The sequence below is a fragment of the Sorghum bicolor genome, chromosome 8 (genome assembly GCF_000003195.3).
Source record: "Sorghum bicolor cultivar BTx623 chromosome 8, Sorghum_bicolor_NCBIv3, whole genome shotgun sequence".
NCBI lineage: Eukaryota > Viridiplantae > Streptophyta > Magnoliopsida > Poales > Poaceae > Sorghum > Sorghum bicolor.
This window is the reverse complement of record NC_012877.2, coordinates 59,511,757-59,530,647: the sequence shown is the minus strand read 5'-3', so window position 1 is coordinate 59,530,647 and position 18,891 is coordinate 59,511,757. Positions and strand designations below refer to the sequence as shown.

Below are 18,891 nucleotides of genomic sequence, written 5' to 3'. Positions count from 1 at the left end.
TATAATATGTGTATATACACATGTAAATATGTAGTGCAGTGGTTAGAGAAGGTAATACACGAGGAAGAGGTTGTGGGTTCAAATCCCGTCGTCCATGTAGCTATGAATTTTGCACGAAAAATACCGTGACTTGCAACTTTGACGGAGATGACTGGGCACTAATTTTTTTGGTTCAAACTTTGCCAAGTGTGCCCAACAAAAGACACTCGACAAAGAGCTCTTTGCTGATGGTTTCTTTGTTGAGTGCTCTTTGCCGTGTGTGGCACTTGGCAAAGCCTTTGCTAAGTGTAATATGGGCTTTGCCGAGTGCCCTAGACACTCGGCAAATAAGCCGAATCTGGTAGTTGCAGGAGGGATAGGGTACAGCTCGCCGGAACTATTGCAACAAAGCATCACTACCTTGGTATGAATATCCTTCATAGAGAGGCCAAAAGAATATATTTTTTCTCAAACACGCAAGATGACTATGTATCATTTCATTAATAAGTAGAAAAAATAGTTTGAACATGCTAGTTTCATAAGGGTTAATTATTTTTTTACATTCATGCCCTTTTAATTAGATAAAAACAATATAGCTCTACTAATGTCCTAGAAGAGAGCCCAGCGCTACCATCACCCAGAGGTGACCTTGGTCGTGCACCTCATGCGACACCATCGCCTCTGAGTGTGATATGTTCTCAAACATGCAACAATTTTGATGTTTCTAGATCATCCAAACAATGAGGATGACCAATGTGTTTAGTCCCTTCCTTGCTTCCTTGCGTGCCCTGTGCTTGCTTCATCGCCACCATGATTGGAACTCATCATCATCTTGTGAAGGCCCAGATGATGAAGCACAACAAACCACACTTGGTGTGAGAACACCCAATAAATCAAGACTTGGTCAGTAGTCTCACTCTCTTTGTCGCATAAAGGGGACCGTGGAGGGTGAGGCAATTCACAGTGAGCTAGGCGTTCTACCGTCTAGCATCGCTTGTGCCACTTCAAAGGTTCCTAAGTCTTCTAAATGTGCTAGTGAGGCTCAAAACAATAGCACCCTTGAAGAATCAACGGTAGGCAAACTTGGTGGTATACAAGGTAGCTCGATAGACTCCATACATGGACGTATTCTTGGTACGCATGCATCTCAAATTATCCCAAACCCATCCCAAAGCTATAGATAGTTGACAGTCACTTCAACCGAGAGACTTCCAGAACTGTCTCACACGTTGGTCCAATCTTGAAGTGCCTCAGCCACTTTTCGTCATCCCATAGCACACCTTTTGAGATCTAGTGCTACATCTTGGATGGGCTTGCCATGGAGCCTAAGTTCTGTCTAGACCTTTGTGTTCTACCCATTTCCCACCATAGAAGTGAACGAGATTGTAAAAATGGATTTGGCACAAGGGTGCACCACAATATTGAACTTAGCTTATGGCCGCATATGATTTGTCTTGCTCAATCACAACCAACACATTCCAAGAGCCCATGCCAATGTTGTCTCCAAGTTGTGGATGCCTAACCTCCCAACTTGATCAGCTTGCAAGCCCTTTCCCATGCAAACAACCAGTGCCCACCAATGACATTCCAACATCCCTTCTAGAGGAATGGCCGAACGAAAGCATTTGTCAGTCGCACAAAACAATTGTTGGAATCTTACTAAAATCATATACGCTCTTAGAAGCAGAAGGAAGATCTAATCCCAAACCAACATCAGCCTAGAAACCAAATGAGAAATGGTACTCTGAATAACCAATGCGATGTAGCTCATGAAGGGCACACAGAAAACCTAGGCACAGACTTCAAGAACAGACACACATAGATAATCGAACAACACAACTCGATACAAGAACATAGCTCGATACAAGAGCACATGAGTGATATAGAGATGCCTGTGGATAATCAAAGCAAGAGTTGACAAAAGTGTATTTTACCTAGCCATCATTCTTCTTCTGCCAACTAAACTTGGGAGATGACTCCAAACAGTGTTCGTGGCTCACATGTTCCACCTGCTCATCCTCATCCACTGGAACTATACACATAAATAAAACATAACAAATCGGTGACGGTGACTACTTGTATTAGTGAAGAACTAGATGCTTGTGGATAAACAATGCAAGAGTTGGTAAAAGTATATTTTACCTAGCCATCATTCTTCTTCTGCCCTCTAAACTTGGGGAGATGACTCCAAACAGTGTTCGTGGCTCACATGTTCCCCCTGCTCATCCTCATCCACTGGAACTATACACATAAATGAAACATAACAAATCGGTGACAGTGACTACTTGTATTAGTGAAGAACTAGATGCCTGTGGATAAACAAAGCAAGAGTTAATAAAAGTATATTTTACCTAGCCATCATTCTTCTTCTACCCACTAAACTTGGGGAGATGACTCCAAACAGTGTTCGTGGCTCACATGTTCCCCCTGCTCATCCTCATCCACTGGAACTATACACATAAATGAAACATAACAAATCAGTGACGGTGGCTACTTGTATTAGTGAACAACTACAACAGACTCAATGACTGATTTATTCTGAACGATACTCCACACAGATAGCATGCATCCCTATGATAAATTCAATAGCCACATGACATGAGCCCAAATTCTCCCAATCCACCGTTAATTAACCACTTGTAGACTTTTTTCCTGACCATGCCTAGATATGTATTAACCACTTGTAAATTTGCAATGTTAAAAAATGATAACTACAACAAGTGTAGGAATCTTACTGAAATCATATACGCCCTTAGAAGCAGAAGGAAGATCTAGTCCAAACCAACATCAGCCTGCAAACCAAATGAGGAAAGGTACTCTGAATAACCAACGCGATGTAGCTCATGAAGGGAGCACACAAAACCTAGGCATAGACTTCAAGAACAGAACATGCACAGATAACAAAACAACACAACTTCATATAAGAAAACAGCTTGATACAAGAGCACAACAGCGAGATAGAGTTGCCTGTGTACCAACAAAGCAAGAGTTGAAAAGAGTGTATTTTACTTGGCCATCATTCTTCTTCAGCCTACTAAACTTCGGAGATGATTTTGAACAGTGTTCGTGGCTCTCATGTTTCTCCTGCTCATCCTTATCTACTGGATCTAAATACAAATGAAACATAACAAAACGGTGGCAAATTGTATCACTGAAAACTACAGCAGATTCAACGACTGGTTTATTCTGATTGATACTCCACTCGGATAGCATGCATTCCCGTGATAAACACAATAACCCCATGAAAAAAGCCCAAATTCTCCCAATCCACCTTTAACCATCTGCAGACATCAAGTTTAAAAATGGTAATGGCAGCAAGTGTGGGAATCTTACTGAAATCACATATGCCCAGAAGGAACATCCACATCCGGTCCCAAACCAACAGTAGCCAAAAAACCAAGCGAGAATTGGTACGCTAAAGAACCTATGGGATGGAGCTTATAAAGAGAGCGAACACAACCTACATAGTACGCACACAACTGAGCAATAGGACGTGCACAGCTAATCAAACACCACAGCTCTATTTTGTTGCAAGAGCATAGGAGCAAGCAGGCATGCGTACCTTGGCTGCCACATGGGCGAAGTATGGCCCATCATCATCCACCTAAGCACCGAAGCGCCATTCAAACTCATTGCACGGCTGTGTTGCGGGAGCTTGTGGTGCTCGCTGGCGTCGGAGAGTTGGAGAAGGCGCCGATCGCGCCATCTTGAGAGAAGGCAGACAGAAAGACACTATACCAGTCGATGTTGCTCTGGCTCCGCCCCATTGCCACTGTTGCCACCACTGATCAGCCTGTGACCGGGGAGGAGGGGACGAATTCAAATGGGGGCTAGGTGGTATGGGACTGGATGGGTTTTGCGTGTGTGCAAAAACCAGTTGTTCTTAGCTTGTTGGGAGTTACTTAGTTGCTATTGTGCTTGGTGCCATCTTATTGTTAGTTGTTTTTTTATGGAGAATTATCACAACTTCTTGGGATAGCATTTGTCTCACACATTGTCGTGTATGCACGTTTAATTATTTGAGTTAGTATGTGTGCGCGAGCGTGTGTGTGTGTGTCTCTGTGTGTGTCCATTTTAGTACCACGATGTTTAACTATTGAAGTTGCTCCATCAGCATCTATAGACACTTCAATCTTTCTGGTGATGCAATTACAATCAATTAATTTGCCTTGTTTCTTAGCTTTTGAGCTGCAAGAATCTGCTTTTACTCTACCTTTTTTTTCTTGAAAGTATCTGAACATGAGGTTGCTTCTGATACAACACAACCTGTGTTGTTCTCGTTTGTTTAGAACTACAACATCAGGGATGTCTTCCATACTGTTATCAGGGTATCCAGACTCCTTGCTTCTTCTAATGCCACAACCTTGATGCCTTTGTTCTTGGCAAGAGCTTCTGGTTTGAGCTCTATCATGCCACAAATACCTTTTGTTGGGATGGTATTTTTCTCAAACATGCATGCCGCATATGCACGTTTAACAATGTGTGTGCGTGTGTGTGTGTATGTGTGTGTGTGTGTGTGTGTGTGTGTGTGTGTGTGTGTGTGTGTGTGTGTGTGTGTGTGTGTGTGTGTGTGTGTGTGTGTGTGTGTGTGTGTGAGTGAGTGAGTGCCGGTGAGCACAGGCCCAACTTCGGCTGGTTTACCTTCCTCGTCCCACTTCCAGTCCCAGCCGCAACCAATGAGAAGGAGAAGGAACCGCTGCTTCAAGTAGTCTGGATCCTATAGTAGGGGAGCACCATTGTAGCCTCCGTGTTCTCCTCCTCCACCTAGGAATGGCGTCAAATCCCGACATTCTATGGTTGGAGACGCGAATATCCGCTGTTCTTGTTGTCCTACCGCCTCTATATATGCTCATGGATGCTTGTTGGGCGTCGTGCTAGTTTTAGAGTCACATTGCGCTCAAGCTCAACATGCGCAAGATGAAGTTCTCCACCATGCAGCTCCCAAGTGTCACGCAGCCCCTTGACGAACTTCATTGTGGAGGCAACCGGAGGCGATCTTGGTGCATTACTTCTTGGTGATCACAGCCTAGACCTCTATTGCAAGAATGGTGTTGGTGCAGCAGCAGATTGGCGCACACACAAACCACCCAACCTTTCTGAAGACATGGTTTAACATTATCTAACGAAGAGAGTTTATTTTTCTCAACCTTATGACCTCATGTTAATGAAGAGAGTTTATTTATCTCAACCTTTATTTAGCCTTGCTATTGAGCAATCATTAATGCAATCAAGCCATCAGTAATGCAAAGAAATGTCCTTGATGGTAAACAGTAACTCTAATATGATCTGTGCTATTCTTATGACCAATGATGTCAAACGTGATATGCTCATTAAACATTGCATTGTCATGTGGGCCTAAGAAGCCAGCGTATGTATCCATTATGTTTTTGTGTTCCCGTGATTTATGTTTTCATGTTCCATTGTCAAGTGGGCCTAAGAAGCCAACGTCTATATCAAGCACATAAGTGCCTCCGACTTGACATGGGTGCTCATATTTTTCTAGATTTATGGTACTATTTTTTTTGTGGTAGGCGACATGCCCGTTGACAGCAAGACAGTTGTGGTAATTTCATCAATCTCGAGATTTATTGGTCTAACTCAGTTTTTCGGAGGTGCTCACAGGGATAGGATGTGCATGTGTGCGTTCATAGGGATGAGTGTACGCTAGTGTGTGTGAGCATCTGCATCTATAATTGGGTCTAAAAAAAGAAATCTCCAGACATTCAGAAATCAAAATCGGCTAAGGCTGAGGTCTGTACTCGCTGGCATTCTTGAGATACTCGCTTTTGATAGCGACTCGCCGGGCACCCAAGGGTGTGTGATAGGGCCAGATCCATGCCACCATCCACCAGCCGCAAGCTACCGCCCCACGCGATCAAGGTGTGTGGCCAAGCGGGCAGTGAGCTGGAGGATTAGGTGCATGTTTGGCCACCCATGGCCCAAGCATATGTTGATTTCATCTGATACAAGATACTTTCGAGCCCATGCAAATGGTTTGGTGGTGTTTAAGATGATACAATGTGAAACAACAGTACAAGACCAAGCATTAAATTTCTTAAACAAATAGCAGGCATTAACACCTAAATACTGCCATAGTAACTCTTTCATTCATTAATTTCTATTTGTTTAAATATAAGCGATACACTGAAGCAGTTTAAGAAAAAAAAATCATAATATAAAGTTACCACTTACTTGATGTAGAAGTTTATCACCGGTGAAGATAAAAATACTTCAGGATCAAGACATTTAATATCAGATCTCGTGAGCTCGACAGCTTCTTGATCTTCTCTGTTCATGTAATGAAGTCAACGGAAGGTAAAATGAACATCGACCATGAATTCATGATCTTTGGAGAAAAAATGCACAATATTCACCTTGATGGGTAGTAGATCTTAGGTTCATTCCTGAAAACACAATTGGTTGAGTTGAAAACAAACTAAAAGGTAAGATAACAGTGTACATGATGAATACAACACCAGAGAGGAGCTTACATTATGTCAGACATCTCACGGTTTACTTCTTCCTTAGATTCCACATATTCATCATCCAGTAGAACCACATCTTGAACCTTAAAGGAAACTCATACAAATAAATGTATAAGGTCAAAATTACATGTAAAAGTGGTGCCAGGATCAAACTACTATGAGCAAGAATGGTAGAGCGCCCAATAAATGGCCTGGCTCTTAACAATGTGACTTATAAGGACCAAACTTATTATAAACATATAATACCATGGTAAGTTATCAATGGAAAGTATAGACAAGATTTAGTGCAAACTACAAAACTTTTCTAACCTCATGTGAACAAAGAGAGCTTATTTTTCTCAACCTTACCCAGCCTTGGTATGTAGTGAGCAACCATTAATGCAATCAAGCCACCAGTAATGCAAAGAAATGTCCTTGATGGTAAACAATAACTCACTACAAATCTCTATTGTTCTTATATATGACCACTGAAGTCAAACATCATGATCGTGTTTTCACATTTAGCAGTTAATAAAAAATGAGGATTGTGTGATTTTAACATCCAAGCAATAGGAAAACATGGATGATTAGTTAGGGAGCAAGAAATTAATGATTATTCACAAATTACACTTCTCACCACCCGTCTCGCTAACTTCACGTAGAAGCTTCCTTTCCCGGGTTATAGTATAGCTTAGTGAAAGAAGATAGGGAGAATAAATTCTCTATTGTTGTAGGCAGTACTTATACAACAGTGAGTGTATATGCAAGGAAAGAATCAAAGATATCCTCTAATCTAGCCTAATTAATACAGGCTATAAAATTACATGAAGATATGGTCTGCTATTAGGTCTAGAAATGACTGAGATTGGAAGAAAGTGATGGCTCGAACAATTAGTATCAGATACCAACCTCTCGAGAATGAACAGAAGATGAATTCTGAAGCTGTTGCTTCCTCCTGCATAGAAGGATGGAGAATTACACCTGATTATTGATAAGGAAAATATAAAAATTTAGTGCATCATACATGCCAATATATAAACCATATGTGCACAATATGCAAATGCTTGTGAAACAGAACTATTAGGTAAGGCAGAGAATATCTTTAGAAAGCATACAAATTTCCATAGGTCACATTTTCATTAACCCAGATGGTTGCACAAGATGCACAGATAAAATCATAAAAATTACTAGTTAGAAAGGTAATGTAAATAACTTGTCATTAAACACAAGGAAAATGGACGATGCCTACCTTTTAGAGAATCTACTGGGAAGTAAACTTTTATAATGAGACTCCTCGGGATCAGTAGCATCAGCCCTCTCGTTGTTCATGGAAGGTTTCCTTTTTCCACCATGGCCCTGGCTTTTCCTTTTATTCAAGGGTAGCTGCATTGACAATTCCCTCATAAGTGTCCAAGACAGAGATGCCAATGGATCAACAAAGCAAGGAGAGAGAGAGAGAGAGGTTTGAAAAAAGTGTATTTTACCTGGCCACAATTCTTCTTCTACCCACTAAACTTGGGAGATGACTTTGAACGGTGTTCCTGGCTCACATGTTCCCCTTGCACATCCTCATCCACTAGACCTACACACAAATAAAACATAACAAATCGGTGACAACTTGTAATCAATGAACAGCTATACCAGGGTTAACAATTGTTTTATTTTGATTGATATTCCACAAGGATAGCATGCATTTTTGTGATAAACTCAATAACCCCATGACACAAGCGTGAGATAGCATTATTGTCTCCCAATCCACCTTTAATCATCCGCAGACGTGCAAGGTTTGAAATGGTAACGACAACAAGTGTAAGAATCTTACTGAAATCACAAAAGCTCTTAGAAGCAGAAGAAACATCCATATCCCGTCCCAAATCAACAGCAGCCTGCAAACCAAGCAAGAAATGGTACGCTGAATAACCAACAATCAAACAGCACCACTCGTTTTCGTTGCACAAGGAGAGGAGTGAGCTAGCATGCGTGCGTACCTTGCCCGCTAAACGGGTGATTCGGAAGGGTGCGCCATCATCCACCTGCACGCCAGTGCTGCGCTCACCAAAAGCACCGCTCGAACTCGCTACACGGCTCCTCGGACCTTTGGCGGCTGCTTGGAGACGTGGGGGCTTGCGGCACTGGCGCAAGGGAGTCGGAGCTAGCGTCGATCGCACTGTCGTTAGAGTAGTAGGATAGAAACAAGGTATACCAATCGATGTCGCTCCGCCCCCGCACCATCGCCGCCGCCACTCGGCCTGCGATCGGGTAGGGGAGAGATTCAACCGGGGTAGGTGGTATGGGACAGACCAACTAGGGGTTTTGTGTTCTACGCACACAAGGAGCATGAGTGGAAGAAATAGAAGTTTGCCACTTAATTTTGTCACTTCGCTAAATCATTAGCTTAGGCCGAAGGTTTGTCTGTGGCGTGGGTGCGGGTTCGATAATGCTGGGCCTTATGGACCGGCATCAATTACCAGAAATAATCAGTTAGACCCAGACCGACTAAGGTTATGTTTGATCCACTCAGCCAACAGTTACTCCCTTTTTGTCCCATTATACGTGTTATTTTAGCTTTCACCACGTACAACAAAGATTTTCTAAACATGGATGTCTGGGTACATGGAACATGCTATGAATCTAGACACTTAAACACCGAAACGACAAATATAGTGGGACAGAGGGATTTAATAATTAGCTTTATTAAATTGAAACGGGACTACTACAGAAATGAACTTCCGTGACGTTGCTACTGTTCACTCCGTGGTGTGCGTTTTTTTGCCTGCTGCGGTAAATCGTGCGATTTACCGCAACGGGCACTTTTAGTTAACCGCGTGTGACAGACACATTTGCCTGCTGCGGTAAATCGATTTACCACAGCAGGCATCTTAATATGTCTGTCACGCGGACATATTAAGATGCCCGCTGTGGTAAATCAATTTACTGCAGCGGGCAACCTATCATGCCTGTCACAGTAAATTTCTAAGCCCAAATAGCTCACCGCGGCCCGATAGCAAGGGTCATATATACGTGATGCTAGGGTTTGCTTGTCGAGTGTCCAAGTCCTCCCTCTGTCCACCTCCGCACAGACAGCCGCCGCTTCTAGCCTTCTACGACAACATGCACACAAAGGACAGCCATGTCGGGAGCAAGACGACGCGGCTAGTGCACAAGGCGACGCGCTACGTGATGCGTTGAATGGGCGCCCAGCCCCGGCGACGCCCTGCTCTTCTGCGGTGTTGGCACCACGGCGGCCATCAAGCGGCTGCAGGAGGTGATGGGGATTGCCGTGCCCACCGTCGAGTTGCGCGGCCGCGTTGCGGCGTAGCTCCGCGCTGAGGAGCGGTGGGTGGTCTTCGTCGGGCCCTACGAGCACCACTCCAACCTACTGTCGTGGCGCCGGAGCCTCACCGAGGTCGTCGAGATCGGCGTCGACGAAGGCAGGCTCATGGACGTGGCCGCGCTCCGCCGCGCGCTCGCGTCGCCGTAGTTCGCCAACCGGCTCATGCTGGGGTCGTTCTCGACCTGCAGCAATGTGACGGGCGTTGTGACGGACACGCGGCGGATCGCGCATGAGCATGGCGCCTTCGCGTGCTTCGACTTCGCCGCCAGGTGACAAGCTCATCTGAATAACAAAGAATGGACGACGACCCTGGACCGGCGGCGCTAGGGTTTCCTTGGCGGCGGCTGCAACAGCCTGGATGGGCTCGACGGGCCTGTCCATGATTTTTTTGTTTTTTTTAAATCATTAACTGTGACGGGCAACATAAGGTGCCCGCTGCGGTTAATGGGATTAACCGCAGCGGGCACCTTATGTTGCCCGCTGTGGTAATTCCATTTTCCGCAGCGGGGACAGGCGCCTCCCATGGTGAGGCCACGATTAACCGTGACCTTTCATTCGTGGCGGACGCCAATGCCCGCTGCGGTAAACGTAAAGTGACTGTCATGGTTAACAGTTGTGTAGTTGTCAGTTTAGCTAATTGCTAGCTAATACCTAATTAACAATTGATTCACTAGTTGGGAAAAACAAACTAATAGTAATTATTAGCTACTTTCAATCCAAGCAAGATGTAGCTAATAGTTTAGTTAATTGTTCGCTAATACCCAATTAATAATTACTTCACGAGTTGGGCAAAACAAGCTAATATAGTAATTAGCTGCTTTGAATCAAGCAGGATCCAACGAATTGTTTGGCTAATTATTGATATAACCAATTAACAATTATATTTTACTAGTTGGGCAAAACCAGCTACCAGTAATTAGCTGCTTTGAATCCAAGCAGGATCCAACTAACTGTTTAGCTAATTATTAGCTAATACCTAATTAACAATTATTTCACTTGTGCGGTAAAAAAAACAGTTATTGCACTAGTTTGGCAAAACAAGCTATTAGTTATTAGCTGCTTTCAATCCAAGCAGGATCTAGCTAATTGTTAGCTAATATCCAATTAATAATTATTTCATTAGTTGGGCAACACCGTAATTAGGTGCTTCAAATCCAAGCAGGATCTAACCAACAGTTTAATTAGCTAATATTCAATTAAAAATTATTTCACTAGTTGGGCAAAACAAGCTAATAGTTTAGCTAATTATTTGTTAAATCTAAATAGGATGCAGCTAATAGTTTAGCTAATTATTTGTTAATACCCAATTAACAATTATTTCACTAGTTGGGAAATATGCCGAAACCAGCTATAAAGTAATTAGGTGCTTAATTTGAATCCAAGTGGGATCCAGCTAATTGTTAGCTCCCAATTAAAAATTATTTCATTTGTTGGGCAAAACGCCAAAACCAGCTAATAGTAATTAGGGTTTTTTAGAATCGCTAATAGTAATTAGGTGCTTTGAATCCAAGTAGGATCCACCTAATTGTTAGCTAATACCCAATTAACAATTATTTCACTAATTGGGCAAACTAGCTAATAGTTAGCTATGAGCTATAGCTAGCTTACTACTATTGGGAGGTGTTTGGTTGGAGGTGCTAAAGTTTAACTCGTACTCTAGCATATTTGTAACTATAGCACTTATAGTATCGACTAATTAGGCTTAAAAAATCATCTCACAAATTATTCGCTGTGTTTTAGTTTTGTAAATAGACTATATTTAGTACTTCATACATATTATATCTAAACATTCGATGAGATATGTGTTAAAAAACAGCCGGAACCAAACAGGCCCTTAATGGATCCAATAGGGCCAAGAGTTGGCCTGGCTGAAGGGATTGTGCGAGGTGAGATCGATATCGTTAGGTTTTGGTTTAAAAATTGAACATTTTTCAGAAACGTTCCTGCACAAACAAATCCTGAAGTGGTTGCTGCGGTTCCCTCTTGAATAGTAGTGAAATATATGGGTGAATTGACCTGTAAGTTGATGAAACAATGATATGATGTTAGAATCGACAAGCGGTCTACGAATGGAATAGCTCAATGGAATCCACTAGCTTCATGTGCTCACACAACAGTCACGTGCAAACAGTCGTACATATGACAATTTGAAGATGATTCATACTAGATTAGGGAATGTTAGATAAATCATGTGCATGTTTCTACATTGACATACTTGTAATTAGGCAGTGCACGTTTCCTTTCACAAGTTAGTTAGCTGCATGTAATGGAACGGTGTGGAGCTAGAGCCGTGCTGGAGTGCGGCAAGCGAGTCATCCGCCACGAGCGCATGAAAAATTATCGCGCACAAGGCGGGCCGCACAAGGTGGGCACGGGGCAGCGTAAGCGACGTGGCGGGGATATCGGATCAGAGATTGTTGTAAACACCGAGAAATAAATAAATAAAGAAGCCTGAAGGGGCTGCGATAGTGCAGCGGCGAAACCTGTCTCTCTCATGTGCATGTAAAGTCCTGAGTAACGTCGTACATGAGGTGAGTGATTGCCGCTGTCGTAGATCGCTGTCGGGCAGCCCACTTTGAGCATCGGTGCCAACAAATGGTATCGGAGCCATGGTGTATGTTCTATGGTGGTTCCGTAAGCCCGCCGCATGAACTACCTCGGAAGAAGTTCCTCATTCCACCAAGGTCACCGCTGCCATCAGAGATGGGCGGCGCAGACGCGTCGGGATCAAGCAGCTTGGGGCATGGAGTCCATGAGGGCTCCTTGATGTGGTCAATGCTCATGTGCTCGAATTACGCGGAGTGGGCGACACTCATGCAGTGTAATTTCAAGATCCTAGAGGTGTGAGAGGCCATTGAACCTGGTGGTGAGGGATCAAGCGAACGTAGGATCAGCAGGCCATGGGCAGCATTCTGTGTTTCGTGCCCAAGGAGATGTGGTAGATGTTGGGGGTGAAGAAGACCATCAAGGAGGCATGGTAGGCGGTGAAGGACATGTGCATTAGTGCCAAACACGTGAAAGAAGCCAATGCCCAACGCCTTCTTCTGGAGTTCGAGACCATCGCCTTCAAAGACGGCGAGATGGTGGACGTGTTCGCCCTGCGCATCAGCGCTTTGGCAAAGAATCTACGCACATCTGGGGAGAACATCACTGATTCCCGTGTGGTGAAGAAGATGCTACTTGTGCTTCCCAAAAGCTATGCTCAAATCACGATCTCAATTGAGACCTTACACAATCTAAAGATGTTGACAATTTAGGAGCTGGTTGGGCATCTCAAGATGGCTGGGGATCGCCTCGGGATTGAGGTCATTACCGACAAGATAGGCAAACTCCTCTTGACCGAGGACTGGGCAGCTAGGAATCATCATTGACTCATGCCTGAGTCCTCTTCATCGAGTGGAAGCAAGAAGAAAGAGCCTATTGTCAAATTGACATTGATGGGCACTCTGAGGAGGAAGGGGTGTTGCAAGAACTTTGGCATCTATGGTCACTAGGCGGAGGACTGCAAGAGGCCCAAGAAGGAGCGTGAAGAGGCTCATCACGCACATGCAGACACCAAACACACCTACTGATCCTACTGGTCACAGTGCACGCCGTGCATGTACACTCACACGTCAAGGAGCAATCTCGGGGTTGCGCAACACGCCAGGTTGTGCATCTCCATGAGAAGAAAGTCCACCCCGGTGACAGTGGAGCCAGAGATGTCTAGGACCTCAACACAAGGGTCAATAATCATATGACAGGGCACCACGAGGCACTCGCGTCACTTGACACGTCTGTACGTGGCATGGTACGATTCAGTGATGGATCGCTCATCGAGGTTGAGGGCTTTGGCTCAGTGGTGCACCAAACCAAGGCAAAGGGGTATAAGGTACTCACCGAAGTCTACTTCATTCCTAAACTTAGAAGTAACATTGTAAGCTTGGGTCAACTGGAAGAGGATTCTTGCAAAATTGTGATAGAAGATGGAACTTGCAATGTGTTCGACGTTGAGCGTTCTCTGCTGGCTCGAGCACCACGAGTTAAGAATCACCTGTTGACAACACAACTAGTAGCTCCTGTTTGCTTGATAGCCAAGACAAGTGACAAGGCATGGGTGTGGCATGGCCGGTACGGTCATCTCAACTTTTGTGCACTCCGTGATCTTGGTGAGAAAGGAATGATGGAAGGCATGCTAGTAATTGATAGGGTTGAGGAGTTCTGTGATGGCTGTGCATTGGGAAAACAACATCGACAACCTTTCCTGCTGTGGCAAATCATCATGGTGAGAAGCCCTTGACTTGTTCCATGCTGATCTGTGTGGCCAAATTAGGCAAAGACACCAAGAGGTAAACACTATTTTCTGCTCATAGTTGATGATAATACAAGATATATGTGGATTGAGCTGTTGGCAACCAAAGATGAAGCGTGTAAAAGCACTAGCAGAGATAGAACAAGGTTCAGGCTTTGAGCTTTTCATAGTGACAGCGGTGGTGAATTCAATTCCATTGTGTTCAAGGAGTACTGTGACAAGCATGGTCTTAAGCACTATACCACAACTCCATATATGCCAGAACAAAATGGCATTATGGAATGGCATAATCGCACCATAGTGGAGATGGCGATGTGCCTGCTGAAGAGTAAGGGTGTAACAGGAGAGTTTTGGGGAGAAGTAGTGGCAATGATGGTTTATATACTGAACAATGCTCTGACAAGAAACCTCCAAGGGAAAACACCATATGAAGCATGGTATAATTGGAAGCCTAAAGTGCATCACCTGCGTACCTTTGGTTGTATCGCTCATGTCAAGCAGATAGGTCCCGATGTGTCCAAGTTGTCTGAAAGATCAGTTGCGACGGTGTTGATGGGATATGAAATAGGAACCAAGGGCTACACACTTTTTGATCTACTGGCTAAGAAACTTCATATATCCAGGGATGTGATCTTCAAGGAAAGTCGAGCTTGGAAGTGGAATTAAGAAGTAGAGTCAGATGCTGGTACTCCTGTATTTGAAGTTGAACATTATACTATTGCCGGACAGGGTACAATGACACATGATGGAGGTTTAGGCTTACAGTCAATGACTGAAAGTTCATTAGATTCAGTTGCTGAACCTCTCTCACCTGTACAGTGATTGACTGACACTAATGCAGCATCGCCCCAAGTGACACCTCCAGGTAGTCCTCATGCACCAGGAGTTGAATATGCAACACCACCAACTGGAGATTCAGTGGATTCGTTAAAGTACAGAACTATGCAGTGGGCTGTGTTACCTGGCCATAGAAAAAGTTTAGGACTTTGAATATAGTGGGTTGTGTTACCTGGCCATAGAAGAACCCAACAGTGTTGGAGATGCTCTAGGGGAGAAGTGTTGGAGAGATGTAATGATAACTAAAATGGAGTCAACTCAGGCTAACAGAACATGGGAGCCAGCTGATTTACCTAAAGGGCATAGGTCCATCAGTCTAAAATGGGTTTTCAAGGTGAAAAAGGACCATCAGGGAAATGTGATTAAACATAAAGCCAGGCTTGTGGCAAAAGGCTATGCTCATCGTGAGGGGGTGGACTTTGAACAGGTCTTTGCTCCTGTAGCCAGAATTGAGACTGTGATATTATTATTGGCTCTAGCAGCAAGATGTGGTTGGAGAGTGCATCACATGGATGTCAAATCGGCATTCTTGAATGGAGACTTGGTAGAGGAGGTGTATGTCCAACAACCTCCTAGCTTTGTTGTGGAAAATGGAAAAGGAAAAGGAAAGGTACTCAAACTGAAGAAAGCTATGTATGGGCTACGTCAAGCACCCAGAGCTTGGAATGCACTTGATAAAGAGCTTTTGAAGCTAGGCTTTGTCAGAAACCCACTGGAGCATGCAGTGTACAGGCATACTGAGAACAAAGGTTTTCTCCTGGTGAGTGTGTATGTAGATGACCTGATCATCACAGGGACGAGCCAAGAGAGTATTGATGCATTCAAGAAACAAATGATGAGCAATTTCAGTATGAGTGATCTTGGCCTACTGTGCTATTACTTGGGAATGGAGGTTGATCAGAAAGAGGGGGCGACTACACTTTGTTAGAGTGCATACACTCTGAAAATTCTTGAGCAAGCTGGTATAAAGGATGCAACCCCTGTCACATTCCTATGGAGAACAAGTTGAAGTTGAGCAAGAATGATAAGTCCCCACCTGTTGATGCAACAAACTACAGAAGTGTAATTGGGAGACTAAGATACTTGGTGAACACAAGACTAGATATTGCTTATTCTATTGGCATTGTAAGTAGATACATGGAGGCACCAAATGAAAATCACTGGGCTGCAGTAAAACAGAAACTCAGGTACCTAACTGGTACAATGAACTATGGCTAGAGGTATATGAGATCAAGCACTTCAGATCCCAAACTTCTTGGACTCAGTGACAGTGATCTGGCCGATGACATAGATTACAGGAAAAGCACTGGTGGCTCGGTATTATTCTTGGGCATGAATTTGGTCACGTGGGTGTCATAGAAACAAAGAGTGGTAGCTCTATCTTCATGTGAGGCCGAGTACATTGCAAGTGCAAGTGCAGCTTGTCAGGGCATTTGGCTCAGCAAGCTGTTGGGAGAACTGCATGGCATTCAGGCTCCAAAGGTCAGTCTCCTAGTTGATAACAACTCTGCCATAGCCTCAAGTAATAACCTAGTTCATCATGATCGAAGCAAACACATAGATACATGGTATCATTTTGTGAGAGAATGTGTTGAGAATGGCAGTATTCATGTTGATCATGTGAGCACTCAGAACCAGTTAGCTGACACCTTGACGAAGACGCTCTTAAAGGTCAGGTTCGTAGAGCTAAGGCAGCAACTAGGTGCGTTAGATGTGTAGCGGGATTAGGGGGCGATTGTTAGATAAATCCTGTGCATGTTTCTGCATTGACATACTTGTAATTAGGCAGTGCATGTTTCCTTTCACAAGTTAGTTAGCTACATGTAATGGAACAGTGTGGAGCCAGAGCCCTGCTACGTTCACGGTGCGGCAAGCGAGTCCTCCGCCACGGGCGCATGAGACGTTCTCATGCACAAGGTGGGCACAGGGCAGCGTGAGCAACATGGCGGGCCGGGATATCAGATCACAGATCGTTGTAAACACCGAGAAATAAATAAAGAGAAGAAGCCTAAAGGGGCCACGATAGTGCAGCGGCGAAACCTGTCTCTCTCGTGTGCGTGTAAAGTCCTGAGTGATGTCGTACGTGAGGTGAGTGGCCGCCGCCGCCATAGATTGTCGTCTGGCAGCCCCTATGTTACACGGATATGTGACCGGGAGCTCGTATCGCGTATCCGATATGTATCGATACATATATGTGTATGATACTCCTTCGATACGTATCCTCAGAGTATCCATTTTTTCTTTTTTTTCACGAATATTGGCTACGGCCGTCGATACTTATCTGGTTTGTGGATACGGCTCAGCCGAATAACCGTCGACTCCCTGCCACCTCCGTGCCCGCGCCTCGCGCTGCATCCTCGTACAGTGACATTGCATCCCCGCTCGCTGGGCGCGGACCACCTGCGACGACCCTCTGCTCGCCGGTGACGAGGCCTGCAGGCGCGGAGGCAGCGACGTGGTGGGAAGAAGGGCCCGCATCCCTTGCTCTCGTGCCCTAATGTCAGGAGAGATATACGAAGGGGAGAAGGTCGGGCGGCGGAGAGGCAGCAATGTGGTGGAAGTGACGGAGATGTCAAGGACCTAGCTACGGGAGAAGTGTCTGGATTGGGAGGGAGGACATGGGAGACGTGCTTTGTGGTGGGAGGCTTGAAAGAGGATAAGGTTGACAGCAGAGTGGGGCAACCAAGACTTGTGATTGATGTGCTGTACGGTTGTTGTTGTGGTCTTTGGGTCTATGGCCATACCTGTTCTCCTTTGTCCTATTCCTCTCCTTTCTATTTCAGAGCTCAAGGTAATGTACTGAACTGCTACCTGATTAGTGGTTATTACTGAACTATTTTTACTTTAACAATTTTAATATGTGCCATTATTTATTTTTTTTAAATAGTAGAAAGTATCTGTGTATCAGGTTTTTTTAGAAAATTGTCGTATACATGTATCTGTGTCCTTTCGATACCGATACGCGTATCCGTATCTGTGCTGCATAGAGCAGACACTCCGGGCACCGGCGCCAACAGGGAAACATCAAAGACATTGCATTACATAGTCCAACAAGAGGCTGGGAAATTACATCTGGGAAACGAATACTACCATAAGCAGTAGATAAACAGATATCACCAGAGAGGACATTGTCAATTGTCACGCATGTTGTCAGTTGCTGCGTAGTACATGCAGACACAGTGTAAACATGACAAACCTCAGTTCATGGTTCGCAATCTCCATGAGCAGCCAGTCCTTCCTCATGTCCTCAGGCAGCGCCATGAGACATCTGAACAGACGATCATCTCGGTTGAGCGAGCTGTACGCTCTCAGTAAACCAGCACGCTCCAGATTGGGTTTCTCTGAGCGCCTCAAAGATTTCTTCTGGGGAAGCAGGTTCCTTGTTGGCAGGACGAGCAACCCTTTTTGCGATTGGCATACCAAACAGAAAACAGGTTCGTTAATATATATCCCTTGTCCGTCATGCCCTCGGCTTTTACATCTATTCACATCGGTTGCTCCATTGACAATTCCCTCAACATAGTTTCAAGAGATGCCTACTGATAATAAACAAGGTAAAGTAGGCATCTCTTGAAACTATGTTGCCTACTGATAATAAACAAGGTAATTTCATTAAAAAAAATAATAGACAAGGTAAAGGAAAGACCCTATATGGTACCTGCACATGATTTATTTAGGTTTATGCTTGTTAAATCTATGCTTTATCTATAAATAAGTTATACATGATCAATGAGTATGAATTTTTAGTACAGTTCAATGATACAACAATTAACCCATCATAAAAATTTTACCAAAATTAGACCATAAATGCTACAGCTATGAATTATTCTAATTAATTATAGAAAAAACATAGATCTAAAGCTACAATAAAAACTTATACTAAATCATACCATCTTATATGTTCACTGTGTAGATCTACTCATGTGGAGTCCACCAAAATTAGATTTTTTATTTTATGATTTTTCTGTGATTTATTACAATTTTTA

The 18,891-nt window shown here is 44.0% G+C and overlaps 1 long non-coding RNA gene across 2 annotated transcripts; it reads right to left on the bottom strand.

Annotated features, from left to right (window-relative positions):
- LOC8076668 lies at positions 1,673-10,169 on the bottom strand. Of its 2 annotated transcripts, XR_002446733.1 has the most exons (13): positions 8,432-10,169; positions 8,266-8,329; positions 7,928-8,025; positions 7,693-7,826; positions 7,353-7,398; positions 6,471-6,547; positions 6,354-6,383; positions 6,172-6,267; positions 3,542-3,772; positions 2,715-2,771; positions 2,331-2,429; positions 2,122-2,220; positions 1,673-2,011 (listed from the first exon to the last, which is right to left on the bottom strand). It is a non-coding gene; the product is annotated as an uncharacterized LOC8076668 (long non-coding RNA). The 2 variants fall into 2 exon arrangements; XR_002446734.1 differs by lacking the exon at positions 3,542-3,772.